Genomic DNA, 24,492 nt, shown 5'->3' with positions numbered 1-24,492 from the left:
TTAACTTTTCACTCTCTTTCCTTAAATCACTGGATCTCCCAAAATGACACCTTTATCACCTCAGATTTCACCATTTTAAGTATCGTTCCAGGGGTTCATGCCTGCACTTACTGCTTTTCTTACTGCCAACACTATGCCCTTAGGGCTTCCAACCTGTTTTTCAGTTTCTTTATCTGTTGCTTGCCTGCTTTTCTGGGCCCGATCCTGCTTTTTTTTCCAATGAACCATTTGTGAGTGATACTGTGGTCACTTCACAGTTTTGAAAGAAATGTTTAAGGAAAGGGACCAGGAAGGGTGGGGGCTAGTTGAGGAGCTCACCCTCTTTGCTGAATTGGTAGTGGAACACTAAAGAATCAGTTTTTGAAGCAGACAACAAAGGGGAACAGAACAAGGAGCTTTTTGTCCTTTTTATAATGAGACAGGAGTATTAAAGGGGTTGGATCGATCCGGGGTGGAGGTTTTTTGAGAACGGGGTAAAGGGGAGCACTCAGTCTGGTGGTGGGAGAGGAGGCTTTTAATAAAGATTTTAACTTATTATTTGAATATTTGAGAGAGGTGAGTTTTGATTTTGTCCAGCTATGATTTGCCTCTTCCCACCACTGAATGAAACAATTAATCTCTTCTTTAGCCAATTTAGTTTTCGGTTGGCCGAGTTTGTTCTTTAAGACGTCCACTTGGTCTTTGTTCCAAGATTTTAACAGTGGCCACTGAGTTTTGGGATCCCCCTGAGTTAGCCTAGACCATTTTTCCAGAAATTTACAGGAGTCCGGACCCATCCTAAATATATAAAATGAGCCAGCGTTCGTTTAGGGAACTGTCCCGACTTAGACGTCTGGTTACCCATACAGGAGGACTTCACACACCAATCGCACAAGAAGGAAATTTGGGTTCTTCAGAGCGATGCCCGGTGCAACATACAAAAGGAGCCCACAGGCTACTGCCTCAATCGCCCTTGCTTTCACACCAGGGGTTTTACCCAAAGTGCGGTGCAACTGCGATTGTGCAGATTCCACTCACTCAGACCGCAGGGACAGGAACCCCTTGGTTGGCCGATCCTTGGACAGAGATGGCACCCAGACTCAAACACTCCACAGGAGGATGGATAGACACGGAGACAGGACAGTCCTCAGTCCGCACAAAACACAGAAATAATTACCTGACCAGATTCCTGATGTCAGATCCCAGGATCCCTACCAGAACAGAGAGGGAACCAACCAGAGAGGGAGCCAAGAGGTTCAATGGCGTAGACTTCACTGTGGTTGTGCGCCTTTCCGTTCTGGTGGAGGACCGCTCGGGCCAAATGCCCAGGTGCCGGCTGCCACAGTCGTCCTACAAAAAACAGTCAGGAATCTCACAGCCCCAGTGAAGACGGTTGCCGTCTCGGTAGAACCTCCAAATTGTCAAAGTTAGACTCAGGACTCAGTTTGTCAGACCACTCTGTTTTATTAGCACAGCGCTCTATTAATAACACTCAGATAATGTGAGCCCCATGCAAGACACCAACTATCTTATTTATACAGATAAAAGGGTGAGAACTTAACAAGATAACAAAGGAAGCAGAAGCAGATAAGTTTACCTGGGCTAGGCATGCATATCTTATTTTCTTATTAACTATTACCGATCTTCTTTAATGTTTCGCCATTAGCACCATTGTTTATGCCTAATGTTTCTTTTCCTGGCACCTGTATTTCAACATTTCTTATTTCTGCTTAAAGGTACATACAACATTTCTTTAATCCATTCTTATTTTTACAATATAATTCATTCTACTTTCACAGCTTGCAGCTCCTCCCTGCTTGGGTCTGTAAATGGCCCTGGCCAGTCCTCGGCTCCCTCGGGGTCAGCAGCAGCCTTCCGGCTTGGGAGCTCACAGGAGGCATCTGGCTCCTCTGGCGGCTGCCTCCCAGCTGAGTTCTCCAGCCACCTTTTGTACTTCCGCTCTCCTGTACGTGCCAGCTCCAGGGGCTTGCTGCCTGCCAAAAGCCTGGCGAGGAGGACGCTCTGGATGGGGTAGTCCAGAGCACTCAGCGTCAGCCTAACTCTGCTCCCATGGCGAGCGGGAGGGAAGGCGCCGTTCTGTTGACCTCAGTGGGAGCAGAAGGAGGCCAGTGCTGAGCACATCTGCATATGCCACCCAGTGTGAGAAATGCCACGAGCCCCCCAGGACTCATAGCCTGCAGCCGTACTGCTGGGCAGCTCGCCAGCCGTGGAGACTGGAATTCCAGGTGCCCGGTCCAGACCGCACCCCCCACCGATGTGCCTCATGCGAAGGTGCAAATCCTGGAACAGCCCTGGCTGAAAGCACAATGCCGCTTAATCACAGGAATAAGGGGCAGCCTTGTAATGTACAATCAAAGGGGAAGCACATTCCCATAAACTATATATGCACCCCTTCTGCAGGGCAGTAACTCATAGCACACCCCTGGCGTACCCCTGCTATTGTCTGTAGCTGGGGGTGTTCGCCTCTTAGAACTATGGAGTTATATTGGTTTCTTGTCTTCAAAATCTGCCTCCTAGTGGTTGCATGTGATTGTGCTTTCAGGGAGCAACACAGGTGAAAGGACAGCACAAATCGAGAGGTTCTTTTGGGTGCAGTCATCCCCATGGTACCATGTAAGTTGGGAAGACAGGGAACAAATGCCTCTGTGCAGGGGCAGTGAGTGACAGTAACTGTGACACTGGGAGAGTTTAACTGTGTCTGTCTATTGTGGGAAGCACGTAACAGAGAAGGAGAGTGAGGGGTGCTGGAGACCAATTAACCCCCCAAGAGTCTCCTCAGCATTGGCACCAGTGGCGGGGGGAGGCTTTATCTTAGTAAATTGTGGTGAAATGAAGAGAGGAGTCCAGGGTGGTTGTAACCTCTACCCGACCTCCTCTCTCTCCATCCCCTTTCTGGCCCTGAAACCATCCAAGACTTGAAAGGCCATTGGCTGCCTTCACCTACCCACTGCACAAGAAGGGGGTTTAATTCAGGGAGTGGCTCCAGGCCCTGGCCTTCATTGGGACGGACGGTTCAATGCAGGTAGCCTTCAGGGCTTCTGCAGCAATGGCGCCTCTTGCAGAACGATGGTGAAATTGACCAGTGGGGATGTAAGTTACATATCTGAGCTGCCTCCCTGGAATGGCTGTGGGCACTGCATGTACCCCTAGCGTGGCACCCAGGGGCCCTGTTCCCTTACCTGCTTCTGGGTGGCTGGGTGCAGGGAAATCCACCCTAACGGACACTGGAGACAATTTTGCTCAGCCCTGTTTCTGCATAATTTGCAGTATTTTGTCTCTGCCAGGCTCTCTTCTCCCCCATGACCACCCTTGTCCTCTCCCAGCCGTACAGGCCATGCAGCTCCCTTCGCAGCACTGGCTGTGGTACCCTCCTGGAGCTGGGACTCATTCTGTCTCATCTGCTACCATGTGTGCTGCAGCGGCAGGGCTGACTAAGGCAGTGGCATAGCCAGGTTCTAAAATCAGGGGGAGCCAACACATAAAAAAAGGTGCCACACGACATATTAAATTACACCTCTACCTCGATATAACACGACCCGATATAACATGAATTCGGATATAACGGGACAAAGCAGTGCTCCGGAGGGCTGTGCACGCACCTGGTGGGACAGCCCCTGTCATCTTTCCTGAGGGGCCTGTTCTGCAATCTGTGGCCCCTGGAAGCAGGCAGCACACAGAAACAGGGGTGGGGCACAGTCCCCACATAAGAGATACAATCGGACTGTGGTGGGCTGGGTCTGTTGGGGGTTCACATGGGGCAGCGGGGGTTGGGGGCTGCACTGGGAGGCTCGCCAATGCAGCACCTAGCCACGCTGACTCTATGCATCATGAGGCACTCGGAAAAAAGGAGGCAGCAAGAGAGAGAGAGGCCGACAAGGAGTGCCCTTCCCCTCCCAGCTGGGTCTGTGAGTCCCTGATCTCACAGATCTCAGCACTGCAGGCACCCAGCCCCCAAGTACTGGGCTGCAGTGCAAGTTAGAGGGGCTGATACAGAGAAGTCAGGACAAGTCAGAGCACTTCCCATGTCATGATGAAAACTCACTCCCGGAAAGCTGGATGAGGTAATATGGCGGGGGGCGGAGGGGAATATATATCAAGGTGGGTGAGGTAATATCTTTTATTGGACCAGCTTCTGTTGGTGAGAGAGACAAGCTTTTGAGCTTTCACAGAACTCTTCTTCAGGAAGAAGAAAACTCCATGAAAGCTCCAAAACTTCGCTCTCTCCCTCTCTCTCTCTCTCACCAACAAAAGTTGCTCCAATAAAAGATATTACCTGACCCACCTTGTGGCTCTCATTTCCTGGGAACAACAGGGCTACACCAACCCAGCATACAAAAATGCAATATTCACATGAACAGCACAGAGTGACCACCATCACACCAGGACACTATTTTCACGATTCATCTTAGCATAATGTCATCATCACACCAAGCACATCTGCACAATGAGATAAATATAGCCACATGTGCATGCCAAACATTCACAGTACAAGCACACTGGGATCCACACAGCAGGATAGTAGTGTCAGTTTAGCTCTCAGGCTATGGCTACACTTAAACTTCAAGCGCTGCCCGGCAGCGCTTGAGCAAGTAAGTGTAGTCAAAGCGCCAGCGCTGGGAGAAAACTCTCCCAGCGCTGTCCCTCCACCTCCCTGTGGGAATAACGGACAGCGCTGGGAGCGCTCCCAGCGCTGGGGCTTTGACTACACTGGCGCTTTGTAGCGCCGCAATTTGCAGCGCTGCAGAGGCTGTGTTTTCACACCCTGCTGCAGCGCTGCAAATTTGTAAGTGTAGCCAAGCCCTCAGTCTGAGTCCATCCCCACTAAACTAAGTCCAAAGTTTCAGCTAAACACAGGGCACCTGCAAATAGCTGTACTAACAGCAGGATCTACACTGGCACAATAGGAGGAGTTGCATGTAAGGGCACTAATTCCCAATCCCAGTATAAGGCAGACAGCCATCCCACCAGCATCCAGGTGCTGGCTCTCACAGCCACCTGGAGGGTTTCCAGTCCCCCGCCCCCAAGCCAGCCTCACCACAAGAAAGACCCCCTTTGAAATACACTTACCAGCTGCTGCTACTGGCTGCCGTTAGTTGGGTAAGAGGTTAGGAGCTGCTGCTGCAGCCAGAGAAAGCACACCTGCCACAGTGCCACAAGAAGCAGGTAGGAGAAGGAGCTGGGGTGTCTCAGCTGCTCAGCCCCTTGCTCCAGGAGCATTTCCCCTCACTGATTGGCTGGTGGCCAAAAACCAGCTAATCAGCAAGCACTCGCACTCCCCTAGCTAGCTACCCTACTGCCCCTGCCCTGGCTGAACAGCTGATGGCTTGTGGGCAGGTGCCCCTGCCCCCTAGAGGGGCATGCCTGACTGACCCCCTTCTTTCCCAAGGCCCCAGCCTCTCCTCCTCCCCAGGAGCCCAGCTTGCTGGAGCTCAGTTCTTTCCCTCTCCCCCCATTCCCTAGCTGATTAGCTGTTTGTCTCCCTCCTGCTGGGAAACAGCTAATCGGCAAGACAGGGAGGGAGCAGGGTTTATGCAGCACACTAGGGGAAGCCAGCAAAGCCTGCCTGCAGGAGCCTAGCTTGCTGGAGTTCAGTTCTTCTCTTCCCCTCCCCGCCCCGGGATCAGCTGTCTCCCTCCTGCTGGGAGACACAGCTGATGGGTGCAGGCGGGGTATGCAGCAAGCTGGGGGAAGCCAGGCAGGCCAAGCTTCAGAGTGGAGCATGGGCCCTGCCCCTGGTGCCATGGTAACCTCACCTCAGGCATGGCTTTTTTGAAAATGTGCTGAGGGGAAGCAGCTGCTTCCCCTGCACCCCACTAGCTACACTACTGGACTAAGGTCTAGTACTCCACGGCTCACCCCTTTCAGGCCCTGGATTAGCTGTTAGCACTGCAGAGCCAGAGTGCTAGCCTGTTCCCTCTAATCCCTGGTGACAGGGCACAGTGTCCACTTCAGAAGCCGACTCCTTTAGCCCCCAAAGCCTTGGGGGAAGCCTGTGGTTCCGAGGGGTCCCATCCCTCATGCTCCGCAGGACCCTTCTGAGGGCCCTGCTCTGCAGCCCTTATGTTGGGCAGGGCCATGTGGCTCAGCGGGAGACTTCGCTTCACAGTGCTCTCCAGCATAAGGATTATGGACCTGGGGCGGTGCTACTTGGAAGGCGGATTCTCATTAGCAACGGGATGTCCTGGCACTGACCCTCTCCCACGACCCTACTTCCTTCCTGGTCCTTTACACTCAGCCCTTCCACCTCCCGCTGACCCCTTTTTAAGGTACAATCCCCCAAAGAACACAAGCGGCAGATTTCTCTCTGAGCTGACTGGTGTCATCACATGGTCAGTGTCTCCCATGCCACCACCCCCTTCAGCCCTAACAACAAAGTCGCTTGCTTTAAGTTTTCAAGGCAAAGTTTCTCTCCAGGGAGAGCTGGGTTGCGGGACCCAGGGGAGTAGGACAAATGGCCTTCATCGGTGGCCTCTTCAAAGGCAGTGGGCCAATGGCACTGGGACTGACCCAGAGCAGGGCTTGTTCCACCCCTCCCTGCCATATCCCAAAGTTCCACCCGGCGATTCTTCTGGTGCCCAGCCCTGCAACTCTCAGCTGCATTGTCCCATGCCTCACCCTGTTCGTCCAGGGACGACTCCACCTTACGCTACAGCCCTGCTTCACCCTGGGACAATGCCCAGCCTGGGGTGTTGTCTGTCTGCGTGATCCCCACCAGGCGCAGGAAAGAACACTGCTTTACATGAAGGTTCTTTTGGTGATGGGCTAACCTTACCCCTGTCCTGCATTTTGAGTGTGAACAGCTGTAGATGGAAACTGAGACGGTAGAGATGGAGCAGGACTAACCATGGCCACTTAGTCTAGCCCTCACCCTGTGTCTGTCCTGTACAAGTGTTGCAAACAGCAAGTGCCTTTTCTTGCCCTGATATGATTTTGGAGATGTCAGCATTTTCTACGGCTTTCTCCCTGTATGGGTTGTGGGATCCAGTGGAGCGGTCTGTGTTCTGTGTACAGGACAAGATGTGTATATATTTTATATCTTGCTATATTACTGTAAACACAGTTATTTAATAAATAAAATGAATAAAAGCATTAAAATACATCAAAATACATCAAAATGAAACAGAGGATTGTTATGTACAAGGGGGCGGAGAAGGCTGCATGTGAGTATGTAAACGTGGGTGTCCGGGGCTCAACCCTCCCAGGGGAGGAGGGGAGCCACACCGGCCCGTTACACTGAGCAACAATACACGAGTCAATTAGGGCTCAGGCCTTCTGTTGCAAGGCTGAGCAACAATATGCAACAGTTTGGGGAAGCCCAGGCCCTCTGTTGCAGGGGCTGGGCCACAACACAAAGAGTTCAAGCAAGCCCAGGCCCTCTGGTGCAGGGGTGGGGCAGCGACACAAAGAGTTCAAGAAGGCCCAGACCCTTTGCTGCAGGGGCTGAGCAACAGTACAAATAGTTCAGCAGGCCCAGGCCCTTTGGTGCAGGGACTGGGCCGCAAACAGTCTAGGAGGCTCAGGCCCTTTGGGGCAGGGGCTGAGCACTGGGGTGAGGGGGAAAACTGCCACCCATCAGTGGGGTGGCAGGGGGGACGCAGGCCCATTCACTCTACTGCGTCCCGGCCCGGGGCCCTAGGCAGCGGCTACCACGGCTGACGGTCAGTGGGGATCCTGACCGCAACACACTGACATGGGTATGGGTTGATCTGCAGCCTGACTACTAATTGTCGGGTGATACCACCCACTGTTAGTCGGGCTCGAGCGCTCGGGTAGGGCCGGACGTCTCCATGAATGCACTGCAGATGGATCGGCTTCAAACGGGCGTCGACCGGGGGTCCCAGAGCCTGGCGCACCAACATCTGGCCGCACCCAGAGTCAATCAAAGCCTGCGTGGCTTGGTCCCCAACCATCACTGGGACCGTGAGTTTGGGGACCTGTGGTAATCGGGTCCGGCCGGCTCCTGCGTAGACCTACCCAAAGCTACAGTCCATTTCGGGCAGTCCCGTTGTAGGTGCCCGCCTTCCCGCATCAAAGCAGGGACCGAGCTCGGGGCACCCGCTCCGAGGAGGGCCACTCGGGTACTTGGGGGCTCCGACGGGCCTCGGGGCCCCTGATTGAAGGCGGGGTTGCCAGCCGGGAAGCGCGTCTGAGCACTGGGTCTGGGACCCCAGCCGGGATTCTGATCCGTGGCCTGGACCTCGCTGGCTGGGCGGTTGGTCGCCTTCTTCTCATTATGGGGCATTCGGGCGGAGGTAGGTGGCGGAAGGTGGGTCCTATGGAGGCTTCCGCAGCCAGGAAGCCTTCCATCAGCGAGCGGCATCAGCCAGGGTCGCGGCCGGTGTCGGAGTACCCAGGCCCTTCCCGGGCGGCAGGGTATGGACAAATTATTCCAACACAACCTGCTCAGTGACCTCCTCCGCCGTCCTGACCTCTGGTTGCAGCCACGGCGGCAGGCCTACTTCAAGGTCGGACCACCATCCGGGACGGCGCCCGCAGGGTGGGTCTGGCGCCAGAACCGCTGTCTAAAGGTCTCTGGGCTGACATCCAAAGTGTCCAGGACCGCAGCTTTTACTCGGTCGTAGTCTCTGGCCTCTTCTGTCGCCAGTCCGCAGTAGGCTGCTTGGGCCATCCCAGTCAAATCTGGGGCCAAAGAGTGGCCCATTGGTCTCGGGCCCACCCGCGACAAGGGCCACATGCTCAAACATGACCAAGAAGGCCTCGGGGTCGTCGTCCGGGCCCATCTTGGTCAGGCACAGGGGGGCAGCCGAACATGCCCCCCCCCCAGTGCCCTCCCCCGCTGGCCAGTCGGCGGGGCAGGGTGTGGGGCCCATGAGGTGCTGCAGCTGGTTCCCCAGCTGCTGTACTAGCTGCTGCTGCTGCTCCAGCTGAGCTGCGTGCTGCCGCTGCTGTTGCTGGAGCTGGGCGGCATCTCCTTGCTGCTGTTGCTCCAGCTGGGCGGCATGCTGCTGCTGCTGCTGGGCTGCCTGCTGCCGCTCCTGGCTCTCCACCAGCAGCTGGAACAGCCGTTGCATATCCATGTTCCTGGCTAGGAAGGGGGTGAATCACCACCCACCTACCGGCCCCTTCTCACAGAGGCAAGGGTTCGACTCCCCACTACTGGTACCAACTGTAGCGTGGGTGTCGGGACTCAACCCTCCCAGGGGAGGAGGGGAGCCACACCGGCCCGTTCCACTGAGCAACAATACACGAGTCAATTAGGGCTCAGGCCTTCTGTTGCAAGGCTGAGCAACAATATGCAACAGTTTGGGGAAGCCCAGGCCCTCTGTTGCAGGGGCTGGGTCACAACACAAAGAGTTCAAGCAAGCCCAGGCCCTCTGGTGCAGGGGCGGGGCAGCGACACAAAGAGTTCAAGCAGGCCCAGGCCCTTTGGTGCAGGGGCTGAGCAACAGTACAAATAGTTCAGCAGGCCCAGGCCCTTTGGTGCAGGGACTGGGCAGCAAACAGTCTAGGAGGCTCAGGCCCTTTGGGGCAGGGGCTGAGCAGCAAACAGTCTAGGAGGCTCAGGCCCTTTGGGGCAGGGGCTGAGCACTGGGGTGAGGGGGAAAACTGCCACCCATCAGTGGGGTGGCAGGGGATCTGAGGCCCATTCACTCCACTGCGTCGGCCGGGGTCCTAGGCAGCGGCTACCACGGCTGACGGTCAGTGGGGATCCTCACCGCAACACACTGACATGGGTATGGGTTGATCTGCAGCCTGACTAGGGTCAGCTGCCCCTGGGCCACTTCCAATTTCTCCCTCTGGGCCTACCTGGTCCGCGGCGTCCACTCCCGGGAAGTCCCACAGCATGGGCTCCTCGCAGCCCGGGTGGGGGGTAGATCCGGCAGTTCCTCGGGGAAGTCCGGCCAGTGCTGCTCCGGGGGTTCCTCGGGGTAACAACAGCGGAGAGGGGAAGTCTCTGGTGGCTTCTCATCGTAGGTGGCACGGGGAAGCTCCGGCGGGTCCTCCCGGTAGCGAGTGAGGGGAAGCTCCGGCCAGTCCGGGCAACTGCTCGTGTCTTCCCAGTCACGAGCTCCTCGGGCAGGTTGCTCCCGGCGGTGGCTGGGCTCTGACTGAGCTCGGATGGCGGCTTTATACTTCTGGGTCGCCGCCTGACCCTCTGAGGCGGGCTCACTGTTCTGTAGCCCGCCCCTTCCGGTGTCGGGGCTCAACCCTCCCAGGGAGGAGGAGCCACACGCCCGTTACAGAGTAGTTAACCATTTGATAGCTTTCATCACCTAACAGTTTTTGGCAGGTTTCACACCCCATCCCCATTTCTGGCGCCGTCAGCCCTTTGACCATGCCCCTTGCTACAATACTTCGGGGTACCTTGGTTCAGGGGACAATTCGCTCAGTGTTAATGGCCCTAGCCTGCAGTCAGGCCAAGTAGCAGTGAGAGTCTGTTTGCCCGGGGCCCTCAATCAGGGCAGGGCATCAATCAAGAAAGGGCTCTGGCCTACAGTCAGGCAGGCAGAGCAGCAGGAGGTTCATTTGCCTGGCCCTTGATCAGGGTAGGGCAGCAGTCAAGTAGGGGGGCTCTGGCCTACAGTCCAGCAGAGCTGTCACAGTCTAGGAGAGGTTAGCTCTCTGGTGGGAGAGTCAGCACAACCGTCTGGCATCCGGATTCAGGCAGGTGCCAGACCAATTCAGGCCTCCTGACAACCAGGTGGGGAGGCTGCCACTCCTGACGTTGGGGTGGTAGGGGTAGAGGAACCCAGGCCCTCTCGTTCCACTGCGTCCCAGCTCAGGGCCCTAACAGCGGTGGAGTGGTCCGCCACTGGGTCAGCAGGGAAATCCAGCCACAACACACTGGCTGGCTTGTAGTCAATAACACATCTGAACCCAGTTCAGCTTCCCTGGGCTCCTTCCTACACACCAATTCCATGTGTGCATGGGTTCCAGGGTTGTTGTTCGCTTTGGACCATGAAAAAGTTCAAGGAGCTGAGATTAGAGAAAAATCACATCAAATGTAAAAGGGCGTAAAGCCAATAGGGTTATCTATCTATCTATCTATCTATCTATCTATCTATCTATCTATCTATCTCCATACACCACATCTATCTAGCTAGCTATCCCGAGAGGCGGAGATAACCATGCTGGCGGCTGTGAGCCTCTTTTCCCAGAGGCAGCCACAAGGGTAAGTTCTCTCTCCCCCGTGTCCCCTCCCTGCAGCTTTCTATACTGTCCTTCTCTCACTAACCAAAAACGATCTCTTGCTGTTTTCTATACTCTCCCTCTCTCAAGCCTGGTCTACACTAGTCATTTATTTCGGAATTAGCCGAATTAATTTGGAGAAAAAAAATAATTCCTTCTACATGACCAAACTGGTTTCTTCGATTTAAAGGGCTCTTTAATCCAATTTCTGTACTTCACCTCGGCAAGTAGAGTAGCGCTTAAATCGAGATCGCAATCCCGGATTAAAAGTAGTGTGGATGCAATTCGAAGTTATTGGCTTCCGGGAAGTATCCCAGAATGTTTCCTTGTGACTGCTGTGGACAACACTCTCAACTCTGATGCACTAGCCAGGTGGGCAGGAAAAGCCCCAGGAACTTTTGAATTTCATTTCCTGTTTGGTCACCAGCAGCACAGGTGACCAGCAGCACAGTCCACTATCATAGGCAATCATGCAGAGAGCACCATCACAAGAGACCACGCAGTCCCGGTTCGCAGATGAGCTCCAGAATGGTCCAAATGGGAGGTACTGGATTTCATCGAATGTTGGGAGAAAAATCTGTTATGGCAGAACTACGTTAAAAAGAAAAGAACGCAAATACATACGCTAAAGTCTCCAGGGCCATGACGGAAAGAGGCTACTCCAGGGACACAGAGCAGTGTTGTACAAAAATCAGGGAGCTCAGGCAAGCGTACCAAAATGCCAGGGAGGCAAATGGGCGCTGTGGGTCACAGCCGCATACATGCCGCTTCTACCGTGAGCTGCATGCAGTTATGGGGGTGACGACACCACTACCCCACCACTGTCCGTGGATATCTCCAAGGAGGAAGTTGAACGGAGCGAGGAGGATGAGTTATTGGAGGATGAAGAGGAGGAGGAGGAGGACAGTGCACAGGCGGCAAGTGGGGAATCCATTTTCATCCCTAGCCAGGAACTATTCTTAATGCAGGAGCCAATAGCCCCCACCCCCACTCCCATGATCCTGGAGAAGGTACTTCTGGCGAGTGAGCCTGATCGGAGCCATGCGGTGGCGGGGTGGGGAAAACACAGCCACGTTGGGCTGTTTGCGTTTAGTTTAAAGGGCTCATCCCTGCTCAGAGCCTCATCAGACCACGCAGTGGGTGCGAGTCTGTGTGTGTGTGTGTGTGTGTTGTGTGAAGCAATCATCCCAGAGAGCCTGCAGGACCTCCTTTTATACTGAAAACCTACCAGGCATTGCTTGCTATGAGAAGGGGCCCAGCAGTTTGAAAGTATTGAAATGAATGCGGAAGAAACAGAACCAGCGTGCCCCTAGGGCTTACCATGGCGGGCTGCAAGCTGAAGTCTGTTGCCCGGCTGTGTGTGATGTGCTGTGTACTATGAATTGCCTGTTTCACTGAGAAACAGTGTGTCCTTTGTTCTCTGAAATGTATCTTTTAAAATACTACTCTTCCTTTTTCTCCTCCTGCAGGTGCAAATGTTTCAACGCAGCCCCAATCTACTCCATCCAAGAGGCTGGTCCAGATTAGAAGGCAGAAAAAGGAACTTGGGGACATATATTCGCCGAGCTCATGCAGTCCTCCAGCACTGATAGGGCCCGCTGAATGCTTGGTGGTAAACAATTGCGCAGTCACGTAATGCATTACAGGAACACGAAGAGAGGAGGAGGGACGCGCGATGAGAGCAGCCAGGACACTATGGTCGAGCTCATGGGGGAGCAAACTGACATGCTGCCCTGTATGGTGGATCTAATGCAGGAAAGGCAGAAAGATCACAGATTGCCGCTGCTGCCCCTGTATAACTGCCCTCCCTCCTCCCCAAGTTCCATAGCCTCCTCACCCAGACGCCCAAGAACACGATGCGGGAGGCTAAGGGGACTCACACACTCAACCCCAGAGGCTCACCCAAGCAGCAGAAAGTTGGCATATGTGAACTTTTGATTTGGTTTCTGGACTTCTCCTTCCCTTCTTCTCCACCCCCATAACCCAACCCCTCCTCCCCCCATTTACCTTCTGATTTCTCTCCATGTGTTGTGCAATGAATACTAAAGAATGGTTTTTAAACAATTGTGACTTTATTTCCTTTCATATATATAGGGGGCGGGTAACTTCAAGATAAACAAACACAAGTGTCACACTGTACCCTGGCCAATCATGAAACTGTCTTTCAAAGCTTCTCTGATGCACAGCGCACCCTGCTGTGCTCTTCTAATCGCCTTGTTCTCTGGCTGTGCGAAATTGGCCACCAGGCGAGTTGCCTCAACCTCCCATTCCGCCATAAACGTCTCCCCCTTACTCACAGATATTGTGGAGCACACAACAAGCAGCAATTACAATTGGAGTATTGGTTGTGCTGAGATCTAACCAAGTCAGTAAACTGCGCCAGCGCTCTTTCAAACGTCCAAAAGCACATTCGACCACCATCCTGCATTTGCTTAGCCTATAGTTGAACTGCTCCTTACTACTGTCCAGGGTGCCTGTGTACGATTTCATGAGCCATGGCATTAAGAGGTAGGCTGGGTCCCCCAGGATAACTATAGGCATTTCCACATCCCCAACAGTAATTTTCTGGTCTGGAAAGTAAGTCCCTTCCTGCAGCTGTTCCAACAGACCAGAGTTCCTGAAGATGCGAGCGTCATGCACTTTCCGGCCATCCCACCTTGATGTCAGTGAAATGTCCTTTGTGATCCACCAGTGCTTGCAGCACCATGGAAACGTACCCCTTACAGTTTACATATTGGCCGCTCCGGTGTGCCGGGGCCAAGATAGGGATATGCGTTCTGTCTATCGCCCCACTGCAGTTAGGGAACCCCAGCGCATTAAAGCCATCCACAATGGTCTGCACATTTTCCAAAGTCACTACCCTTGATAGCAGCTGGTCAATGATTGCATTGGCTACTTGTAGCACAGCAGCCCCTACGGTAGAATTGCCCACTCAAACTGATTCCTGACTGACTGGTAGCTGTTGGGCATTGCAAACTTCCACAGTGCTACGGCCACGCACTTCTCAACTGTGAGGGCTGCTCTCATTTTGCTGTCTTTGTGCTTCAGGGCAGGGGACAGCAAGTCACAAAGTTCCCTGAAAGTGGTCCCTCGCATCTGAAAGTTTCACAGCCACTGGGAATCATCCCAGATCTGCAAAACTATGTGGTCCCACCAGTCTGTGCTTGTTTCCTGGGCCCAAAATTGGCCTTCCACGGCATGAACCTGGCCCAACACCACCATGATCTCCCAATCGCTGCATGCTGTGCTTCTAGGAACAGAGGTGTCCATGTCCTCATCAGTACAGTAATCGCGCTGTCGTCGCTACCTCGCCCATTTTTGCAGAAACTTCACATATTGCTGGATAATGCGTGAGGTATTTACAATGGTCAAGACTGCAGCAGAGATCTGAGTGGGCTACATACTTGCCACGCTATGGTGCCTGCATGGGTAATCCTGGAAAAATGGCATGAAACGTAGGAGAGCTGTTCGGTTCAAGATGGCTGATAAAAGGCGGGAAATGGTTTCCTTCTGTAGCTTTCACTGGAGCCCAGCACCGACAACATGGAGAAATTTGCTACTGATGCAAGAATGGGAGAGCAGAGTTTGCAGCGGAAGCTGTGCTGCTCGGTTGACGATGGCTGAACAACGGCGGGAAATGGTAAGGATCTTTCTCTCTTTTGTACAGCTCTGTTTTCTGCTTATTAACAAAAAGGGATCTTTCTCTCTCTTGCTGTTTTCTGTACTTTACACAGCCCTATGTCACTGACACAGAATCTCTCGCTAATTATTCTGCCATGTGAGTTCTTTCACCCGACCTTCTCAACCTTCCTTTATATTTCCTATTCTATTTAATTAGCCTTTGGTTTTTTAAATTGAGTTCAATTTTTTTTACTCTCATAATTTTTTAGTCCCAACAAAAATAACCTTTTACTACGTTCTTACAAACTCCTCTCTCTTGTTGCTTTCTCTAGTTTCCCCTCTTTCTTCTATTTAAGATAACCTTTCTTTCCTTTTTCCTCTAAGCCTAAGCAATCTTTCTTTTTTTAAAACTCCTTTTCTTTAAGGCCTCTGTAGCGAGAGGGCATAGTCTCCTGCCCTGACAGACAGGAGGGATCCGTGAACGCCCCTGGTGGGTAGAACGGGGACTTGCATGGCCTCCCGCTGGAAGCAGAGGGTGGGACAGGAAGCGGAACTATAAAAGGCTGGTCCTCCAGCTCAGTCGGGGGAGGGCTGCCTGAGGAGCAGGACGTCTCTTCCCCGTTGCGTGAGCCCAGACCTAACGGAGACCGCTCTCCTGACAGAGACCCAGAGGTGCTGACAAAGCTGCCAGACGCCAGGATCTCCGAGGAGCTGGGGGGGCTGCCACTAGCTGTCTATCCCAGCGAAGCGAACAACAACCCTGGAACCCATGTACACATGGAATGGGTGTGTAGGATGGAGCCAAGGGAAGCAGAATTAGGTTTGGCTGTGTTATTGACTACAAGCCAGCTAGCGTGTTGCGGCTGGACTTTCCCCGCTGACCCAGTGGCGGACAACTCCACTGCTGTTAGGGTCCTGGGCTGGGGCAGTGGAATGGGAGGACCTGAGTTCCTCTGCCCCTACCACCTCAACGTCAGGAGTGGCAGCCTCCCCCCTGGTTGTCAGGAGGCCTGAATTGGTCTGGCACCCACCTGAATCCAGATGCCAGATGGTTGTGCTGACTCTCCCACCAGAGAGCTAACCTCCCCTAGACTGTGACAGCTTTGCCGGACTGTAGGCCAGAGCCCCCCTACTTGACTGCTGCCCTACCCTGATCAAGGGCCAGGCAAATGGACCTCCTGCTGCTCTGCCTGCCTGACTGTAGGCCAGATCCCTTCTCGACTGACGCCCTGCCCTGATTGAGGGCCCCGGGCAAACAGACTCTCTACCGTTACTTGGCCTGACTGCAGGCTAGAGCCATTAACACTGAGCTAATTTTCCCCTGAACCACCGTACCCGGAAGTATCATAGCAAGGGGTGTGGTCTCCCACCCAGATGGACGGACGGTGGAGGCTGGGGGAGGGACGGCAAACCCTTTACAGCCTCTCTTTCTACTCATTCGTACTTTTTCTCTAAATATGTCAAAAAACAAGAACACAACCTTCCCGGCCAAACACAGAAAAATAATACAAAATAAATTTTCAAAATGGCCGGCATCAAAACGTACACAACTGGAAATGGGGACGGAGGGCAGGACATAAATGCAACACGGTGCATGGAAACCTGTCAAAAAGTACATGATGATGAAAGCTATCGAGCAGTTAACTACTCACATGGCTGGGCAGGGCAGGCGGCCAATTGGGAAGAAGCCATGTGTTCCACCTTGCTCCAGGTGGGCTCTGATGCACCAAGCCCCCAGAGAAGGGAGGCTGGCTTTTCCCAGAGCTAGGGCAGCTGGGCAGCTTCAATGAGCGGGCTATCCTCAGTGCACATTGTTGTTATCCTATGGACCAATGTCCATAGGCCGCAGCAGGCTGGAGGCTGGTTCTTGAAGGCCTCCAGGATGAAAATGGTCTGAGAAGCCAGGCATCGGACTGAGGACTTGCTGTCCTGCTGCAAGCCTTTGAGGTCTAAGATTGAAAGGAAGGAAATGGAGGTCAGAGCCATGGCACTCTGGAGAGCCCTGGCAGGCCAAGCCAGCTCTGTACCTCTCGGCCCACGACAAGGAGGCAGCAGGCCTGGTGGCAGGAGGCAGGGGACTAGCGGGAACAACCAGCAACCCTCACTAAACATCCCCGCCGCCCTCCACAGCTGGGGGAGCCTCCAGACACAGGCAAGAAGTCCCAATGAACCCCATTCACTCACTATTTCTAGGACTGCCTCATCCCTGCAGTATCTGAGAGCCTCATCCCTGCCTGTATTTACCCTCCCCCTTCCCCCCACAATGCACAGATGGGCACTTAGGCCTAGAGAGGGGGAGAGTCACAAAGGGGGCTTGGGCATTGTTAGGCGCCGCCTAACTTCAGGTGCCCTGCTGCCCTCCAGGAAATGCCGAGGAGGGAGCTCAGCCATTCTCTAGCTCCGGTTGGGAGGCCCAGCTGTGAATCTGCTCTGGGAGTGAGGAGTCTGAGCTATGTCACCCACCCTTCCCTTTTCCCAAACAAATGTGGTGGAGATGCTGCTCTGCCCTGTGCTGCCCAGGGGTCTGGACACGCAGCAGGGAGGTAGGTGACCGGACGTCACTTCAGCCTCATTTGGAGCAGTGGCTTGACCCCAGGTGTCCCACGTGGAGGTGACTACTCCAAACACTGGGCTAGTGAGTGCAAGGGGGGAGGCAGCACCCCACTTTGGCTGTGTTTGGGGGGGGGCAATCATCTGCGAAGGCCAGCCAGCTAAGGCCCAGTTTGGGGATCTACCAGGCCGCAGCTCTGAGGTCAGGGCTAAGTGCCTGGGCACATGCCAACCAGCAGACACGACAGGGTGAGGGGCCAGCTGATCAGGGGGTTGGGGATTTATATTTTGCATCCCCTTGTGGCTCTCGCCTGTGACCACGTTGCTGGTGTCGGAGATTGAACCCACCCTGCAGCCCTGGGCCATTCATCCCCCTAGTGCTCAGTACTCAAAGCGGGACCACTCACTGTCGCAGATGGTGTCCAGCTTGTCCTGGCTCCCCTGGTCCAGCTGCCGGGCAGTGAGCCCTACACACACAAACAGCTCATCACATCCCCGTGTCCCCAGCGAGGGTGTTAAAGAGCCTGTCACCCTCCAAGCACCGCGGCTTTCCCCCGCCCCTCACTGGCCAGGACACGCTCCTGAATCCCCAGGGGAAAGGGCGAGTCCCCAGAGATGGCTACAGGGCTGGTTGCCAAAGGAGAGCACAGCGCCTTGAAGGTCCACTACCAAGAGCCCACGGTGGGGTGGAGGCGGAGAACGGGGACTGCATGAGGAGCAGTGGGCTTAGAGGGGTCCTATCAGCCGATCAGGGCAGTTTGGGGTGAGCTTGCTCCTGTGGGTTTCTGACACCCCTTCGCCTTCATTAGGGAATCAGGAGCCCAGGGGTCACTTCTCGCTGCTGGCAGGGACTGAGGAGAGCCTGGGACCAGATCCAGCCCCTCTGCTAAAGGGATCCCTCTGCTCTGTGGTTACCTAGGAACCTGATGGCTGCTTCCCTAACTGGAGTCTGTGGGTTCTGCAGGAAGGCCATGGTCTGGCACAGGAAGTCATCAGCTCTCCCGTTGTAGCGCCTCACCTAGGAGCCAGAACAAGGGAGAACAAGATTATTAAAGGCCTTTCTGTCCCACAGGCCAGCTTCCAGGTGTGTGGAGCGCACGTCCTGTTTTTGCCCCTCCTTCCTGTGCTGGGAGGATCACGCAGAGGGACCACACCCAGGGCCAGGTGTGGTCCCGCGGCTGGGCCTCAGTGTGGGCACAGAGCCAGGCAATCGGGGGTGCCCTATCCACTGATTCCTCCACTTCTGCCAGCGAGGGCTGTGCAGTGAATGGCCAGAGGGCTCCCTCACCAGGCAGTCACAGATTCGCCAGGTTTCCTTGTGCTGGATGAGGCCACTGAGCTGGTGCCACCTCAGGAATTGGGCGGCACTGCTGAGGGTGTCCCAACACACCTGCAAAACAAGAGGGGCCGGGGCGAGCCGGACACAGTTACGGGAGCTGGAAGCCACTAGCCTAGTTACCGGAGGCCAGGGAGGCCGTGCGTGCTGAACGCTTCCCTGCCCTGGCTGCTCACGGAAGGGCGGCGGTGTGGCTAAGGCAATGGCTGGAGACCTGACTCAATTCCCAGCTCTCCCTGCAGGAACTCAGGCAAGTTGCTTAGGCCCAGGGCTGCAAAGGGATTTAGGTGCCTAATGCCCATGGGGGTTCAATATTTTTGAGGCTGCGCCTCAGTTCCCCACCTCATGGGGTGAATTCATTAGTGCTGGTGGCATTTGTGTCCCAAGTGATGGGGGCCATGAGCACTAGCATGTGCAGAGGCATGGGGGGGAGGGGCTTGGGCATGTCATGGCTAGTACGGGCTGTCCGGGCCGCTTGGCTAAGGGCACATTGGGTCCTGTGTACCATCTGGAGGCTGAGTAGCCCTGCTCCTGGTAGGGATATGGCCAGGGTTGTGCTCTTCCCACCAGCACAGCCAGGGGAGTGTGCGGAGGCCAGTGGCTGTAGGAGTGGTGAGGCGACCACTCGCCCCACCCAATCTCTCAGCCTGACTGCAGGGGGGTGTTGAGCTCAGAGGATGCAGAGAAGACTCAGCAGTTGGGTGGGGTGCCATGGTCATGGCACTACTGGACTCAACATTCAAGTGATTTTGAGTGCCTGATTGTCACAGCTCTGAGCACCTGCCCTCTACCGGCCAGACCCTTTAAAGGGGGGTGTCACATGTTGCCCCCCCAAAACAAATGGTCGCTCTGTAACTATCTCAGCTGCAGACTCCAATTCGTGGCCTCACCTGGGACACATTGGGACGCTCATCATGCACAAGGAGGAGCAGTGGGACCAGGCTCTGGAGCACATACTCCTTCATCTCACTCCGGTTGGGCCACCTTACAAGCTCCAGCAGGTCTTTAAAAAGGGTGATGGAGAGCACCCGGAGCTTGCTGGTCACCTGCAAGAGATGATATAGGGAGGGGAGGAGACACTGTGACAGTCATTCTCATCCAGCAGGGCAAGTGCACACTGTGCCAGAGATGTCTGCCCTGCAGGGGATATTGGTAACTCACCCCCAGCCATACAGCCACAACTGGGGCCAGAGTCTCATGGGCATAGCGCCATTGAAGGCAATAGAGATGCAGATTTCCACCAGCTGAGGGGCTGGCCTGGTAACTTCTTGGCCAGGGAGAGCAGTAAGCTGGGGTGAGACTGCCCCTAGGCTCTCACAGCCAGCTCTGGGTGCACTGACATCAGCACCCGCCTGTGTCAGCCAAGGGGAAACATTCAGGATGGAGCAGAGCCAGGACAGGGGCGGCAGAGAGGGAGCGATGAGGAAAGATTCAAAGAGCGAAGGGGGGGTGTAGTTTGTCCACCCACTTTGCAGGCCCAGCTCACACTGGTGTTGACCCACAGCAGCCCTCTAGCCGGGCCAAGGGGGCCAGGCATAGGGGGCAAATTTCTACATTGGTGTTTGTTTGGGCCATGCTCAGGGACCTGGGGTGAATTTAACTAGGGCCAAGGGGTGGTAAATGTGCAGGAGCTCCCAAATAGGGGGCCTTGGAAGCCATGACTGGAAGCCACCCAGCCTCCAGGGGTTTGGGGAGGGGTGAGGGGTCAGCTCAGAACAGCTGGGCAGGCTCTGTACAAAACACATGGGAGGGGTATGGGGGCATCAGGGCTGCACTGCAGTGGGCACAGGCAGATGTTGAACTGCCACCTCTCTGGTCTTCCCTCCAGTTGTTGAGGCCTGTTTGCCTTTCCCTGGTGATGGGTGTAGTAAGTGCAGGCCATGATAAAGGCCCAGTATGAGGCCTGAGGCCTGAACTAAAGTAATGAACAAGACTTTGCTAATATAAAGCAAAGTTAAGCTGTGAGCCAGAGGCAGGCCCTGCTCACAGAAGCTGGCAAGGAAAGGGCTGATACATATCTAAAAGGTACTGAACATTCACAAACTTGCACATTCCACACAGATAACAAAGAACAGGCTGGCCCATCCCAATGACAGGGGCAAAAGGTAAAATGATGGATAGAGTTGTTTTGATCGAACCAACATGTACAAGGTAGAAGGGGCACCTAAATACATAGAAAGGTTGTACCGTGCTACGTGGAGGTTGTACCTCATCGTCAGGTGTGATGTGTAACTTGTTTGTGTCTGTGTATAAGAATCCATCCTGGGGCGGTGCCTTTGTCCGGCCGAGGGGCAGTGGAAAGTCCCGCCACTGAGCGGGTCCATTGCCAAGAGGCACTTTCTCTTAGTATGCCCTGAATTAGGCTAAGAAACCTACAGGGAACTGCAATTGTGTCGAGTGCAATAAACCTAGCCGACGTGGCTTTGCATCTTACTGGACTCTGTGGTTATTGGGGGTTCTCGTTGGGTCTGCTGTGTCAGCTATCTGCAGAGCTGGGGTAGCACACAGAGAGAACACTGCATGCGCAGCCGAGTGATATCAACAAGGAGAAAGCAGAGCACCACACGGTAGCACTCTGACAACACACTTCTGACAACAATGGGTGTTGTGTTCATTAACACTATTTGGATATAACCCCTGCCCCATAAAGAACCTGTTCTGTTCCCCGGGCCTGAGAGGGTTTGGTTTAAAGGGCTCGCCCAGGCGAGATCCTGCATCCTTGGTCCAGGCTGCCCTGTCCCTTTGGCCAGCTGGGGATCCAGGAGACCCTGGGAACAGCTTTAGCCAGGCCTGTGCCACTACTAAATAAAGAGCGGCAGGGTCCCAGCAGAATTCGGGAGGGCTGAGAGTAGGATTTACCGTTATGAGAGCTGGGGAGTCCCTCCAGGAGCCCCCACTGGGGCATTACCCCTGGAAGGCAGTAACGGATGGGCCCCTTTCTCCTGCCCGCTTGCTGGATCTCGCCACCCAGTGTGGGACTGAACATCAGTCTGGTGAATGCGCCGGCGGGGGCTAGTTTGTGGGTACAAAAGATCTGAGGAGAACTTTCCCCTCCTTTGACGCTGCCCTGCCATGAGAACGAAGGGGAGAGGAAAGGGCGATAGCTGCAGAACCTACAGACAGAGCCATTTCCTTATGGCGCTGACAGGCCAGCTGTAGGATTCCTGGCCAGGGAAAGGAGGGGCAGATTTTCACCAAAGTACCATCACTTGTCACCCTGGAAGCCAGCAAGAGCATTGCAGCACCCTGTGCTGCAGAGGCCCCCTCGCTGCATGCAGGCTCAGGAATGCACGTCCTTCCCCAAGGGGAGCCTCGTCCCCAGGCTGCCCTCATCCTTGTCAGTAGGCCTGCGGGACACCAGGGTTCCCATCCTTTCTGCCATGTGCTCTCATGGAGAGTGAGAGGAAGGCGGGAATGAGCTCATGATTTATGACAATCCGTTTTCTGGCTAGGACCATAGCACAGGCCCTGCTAGCCCACCCCCTAGCCCCCATTCACATGTCCGCAGTTTGATGGGATCTCCTGTGAGGTGCCAGGCCTTACATCATCAAACAATGGCAGGAGTTGCTCAGCCACTTGCACAGCCGCGCAGCTGGCGCTCTGCCTGTCCATGCCGGCGAGGAGGTGTTTCAGCACGGCGATGGCCTTGCAGATGAGGTCTCTGTCTACCTCCTGGAGTCGCTCCAGGACATCTGGCAGCAGACGCTGGAGTTTCCCCACCTGTGTGAAACAAGGAGCTGCTTTACGAAACACCCTCCAGTGACCCAACAAGCCATTTCCAAAACAATGTCTGCCTCCCCTGCAGACAGAGGCATGGGAGCTAGGGGTGCTGGGGGTGCTGCAGCACTCCCAGGTTTCGCGAGGACTCTGCTCCTGGCCCCACACACAGGGTCCCAGCTGCCGGCCCTGCGCCAACCCCCAGCTATGGCCCCAGCCTTGGTCCCCTTGCCCCATCAATCCCCCGCCCCCGCCTCCTGGAGCCATGGCCCTGCTCCTGACCAAAGCTCTAGTGGTGGAGGGGTGTGTGGACAGGGGTAAGGGGGGGGGGTGCAGCACCTCCACTATAAAAAGTCTTCCAGCGCCCCTGCCTCCAGAGACATATTACAGCCTCAAAGCCTTTGCACAGCCAGCTAAGATCACGGGCAGTGGGTCTGGCAACCTGCAACATAAGCAGCTGCTTCCTTGTACCCCAGATCTCAGGGGATGGTTTTTATTAGCAGATATCATCCGTGGAAAGTTCTCTACACAACACGTTGACCCCAAATAAATCAAGTGTATTATTGTTCAAATAGCACCTCGAGGGCCTGTCTGCAATAAGGGCTTGTGCTGGGGGCTTTCCAGGCACAGGAAGAGACGGTCCCTGCCCTAGAGCTTACAGGCTAGACACACGAAGGCAGGATTTCTATCCCCATTGTACAGACATGGAACTCGGGCACAGAGAGGTTACGTGACTCGCCCACAGTCACTTAGGGAGTCTGGCAGAGCCAGGAACCGAACCTGGGTTCTCCTGAATCCTGGTCCTTACAGCCCAGCCTAGGGGAGGGAGCCAATATTGCACACTAGTTCTAGGGTTAGTCTGTTACTAAAAGCCAGATTCAGTTATTTCTGTATTTGGTTTTTCAACCTTTCAAAGACAGCCCCACAAAATCTCAACCGGCATCAGGGAAAAAATAGGTCATATACAGGCTAACCGGTTCCAGAAAGGAAAATGAACCACGAGCAAGTGAAAACCAGGCTGAAGTGCATGGAACGATGGGAATGGTGTATAACAAAGAGAATTACAGTCACGCCCTCTCCATGTCTGATCTAGTCATAGTCCGGGTTTAATAAACCGGACTGACCCCCTATTCTCAGGCGAAGTAAATTATCATTAACGAGAGTTGCCTTCAGATTGTCTCCTCTTTACCAGGCTGTCAGATCTGTGTATTTAAGCCCCAAGGGCTTTCTCTGCCTTCACTATATTGTGGGTATCAAACTTGTTATGAGATCTTAGCAGCAAAAGGCCCTTCCAGAGCTCTTCAGAGGAGCGAGTGCTGCGGGACAGAGCCGTGACGTCAACAGTTAAAACCTATGAGGCTTAAAAGGGGATTTGTAGGAAAAAATGGTTCCTAATTGTAGTGAAATGGCTCTATCCAAGCGTCCCTGATCACTGGGGTCGCCAGCATTCCCTGGGGGTCTAGAGTCTGCAGCTCTGCTGCTACTCTAGTGCTAGGGTTCTTTGGATCACAGAGACCCCAGACACAATCAGGCCCAGCTGTGCCAGATGCTCCACACACCTAGAGACGCACCCTGCAGGAGCCAGGCCCTGCCCTGCAGAACAGCAGACAAAGGCCAGGCAGGGGCTTGCCCAAGGGCACCCCGCAGGTCAGTGGCAGAGCCGGAATAGAAGCCAGGGCTCCTGACTCCAGGCCAGGGCCATACCCCCTGGGAAGGTTTCAATGACCCCAGCCCTGCAGCAGCTCCCTGCGGTTCTGGGTTTATCCCCCAGCCCTCCTCCCCTCTCACCTTCTCTGGGTGAAGGGCCAGATTGAGGAGGCCTTTGAGCCCCAACCAGCGCACCACGGTCTGGTGGTCTCTCAGCTGCCTGCTCATCTCCTCCACGATGGCGTCTTCCAGCGCGTAGCCAAGGTCAGGGCACTGGAGGAGCTAACACACCAACAGCAAATCAAGCTAGAGAACGGGGCTGGCCTCTCGCGACTCATCTCTGCCACGGGGCCCTTAGCTCCACTGGCCAAGGCCCGGCATGGGCTGCATGCAGGGCATCGCGATTGGTCACTGTGTGGGCCCCACTGAAACGCTGCTAGCGCGACGGCCCCTCGAGGCTCCAGCTGAGA

At 54.7% G+C, this 24,492-nt stretch overlaps 2 protein-coding genes across 2 annotated transcripts in view; both read right to left on the bottom strand.

The window, feature by feature from the left end:
* The window catches only part of LOC120403911 (complement receptor type 1-like), a 626,098-nt gene that overhangs the window by 561,552 nt on the left and 40,054 nt on the right, over positions 1-24,492 (bottom strand). The window lies entirely within an intron of this gene.
* The window catches only part of LOC120403913 (maestro heat-like repeat-containing protein family member 7), a 42,260-nt gene continuing 20,785 nt past the window's right edge, over positions 3,018-24,492 (bottom strand). Inside the window, exons 3-11 of the transcript XR_005597795.1 lie at positions 24,164-24,304; positions 22,202-22,378; positions 19,549-19,704; positions 18,611-18,712; positions 18,238-18,340; positions 17,730-17,789; positions 16,425-16,721; positions 6,773-7,001; positions 3,018-3,455 (exon numbers count right to left, since the gene is read on the bottom strand). The gene's annotated coding sequence lies outside the window, so the exon portion shown is untranslated. The remainder of the gene's footprint in view (positions 3,456-6,772; positions 7,002-16,424; positions 16,722-17,729; positions 17,790-18,237; positions 18,341-18,610; positions 18,713-19,548; positions 19,705-22,201; positions 22,379-24,163; positions 24,305-24,492) is intronic.

Source organism: Mauremys reevesii, linkage group 4 (genome assembly GCF_016161935.1).
Source record: "Mauremys reevesii isolate NIE-2019 linkage group 4, ASM1616193v1, whole genome shotgun sequence".
Taxonomy (NCBI): Eukaryota; Metazoa; Chordata; order Testudines; family Geoemydidae; genus Mauremys; species Mauremys reevesii.
Note: the sequence above shows the minus strand (reverse complement) of the source record. Positions and strands in the feature narration are given on the sequence as shown.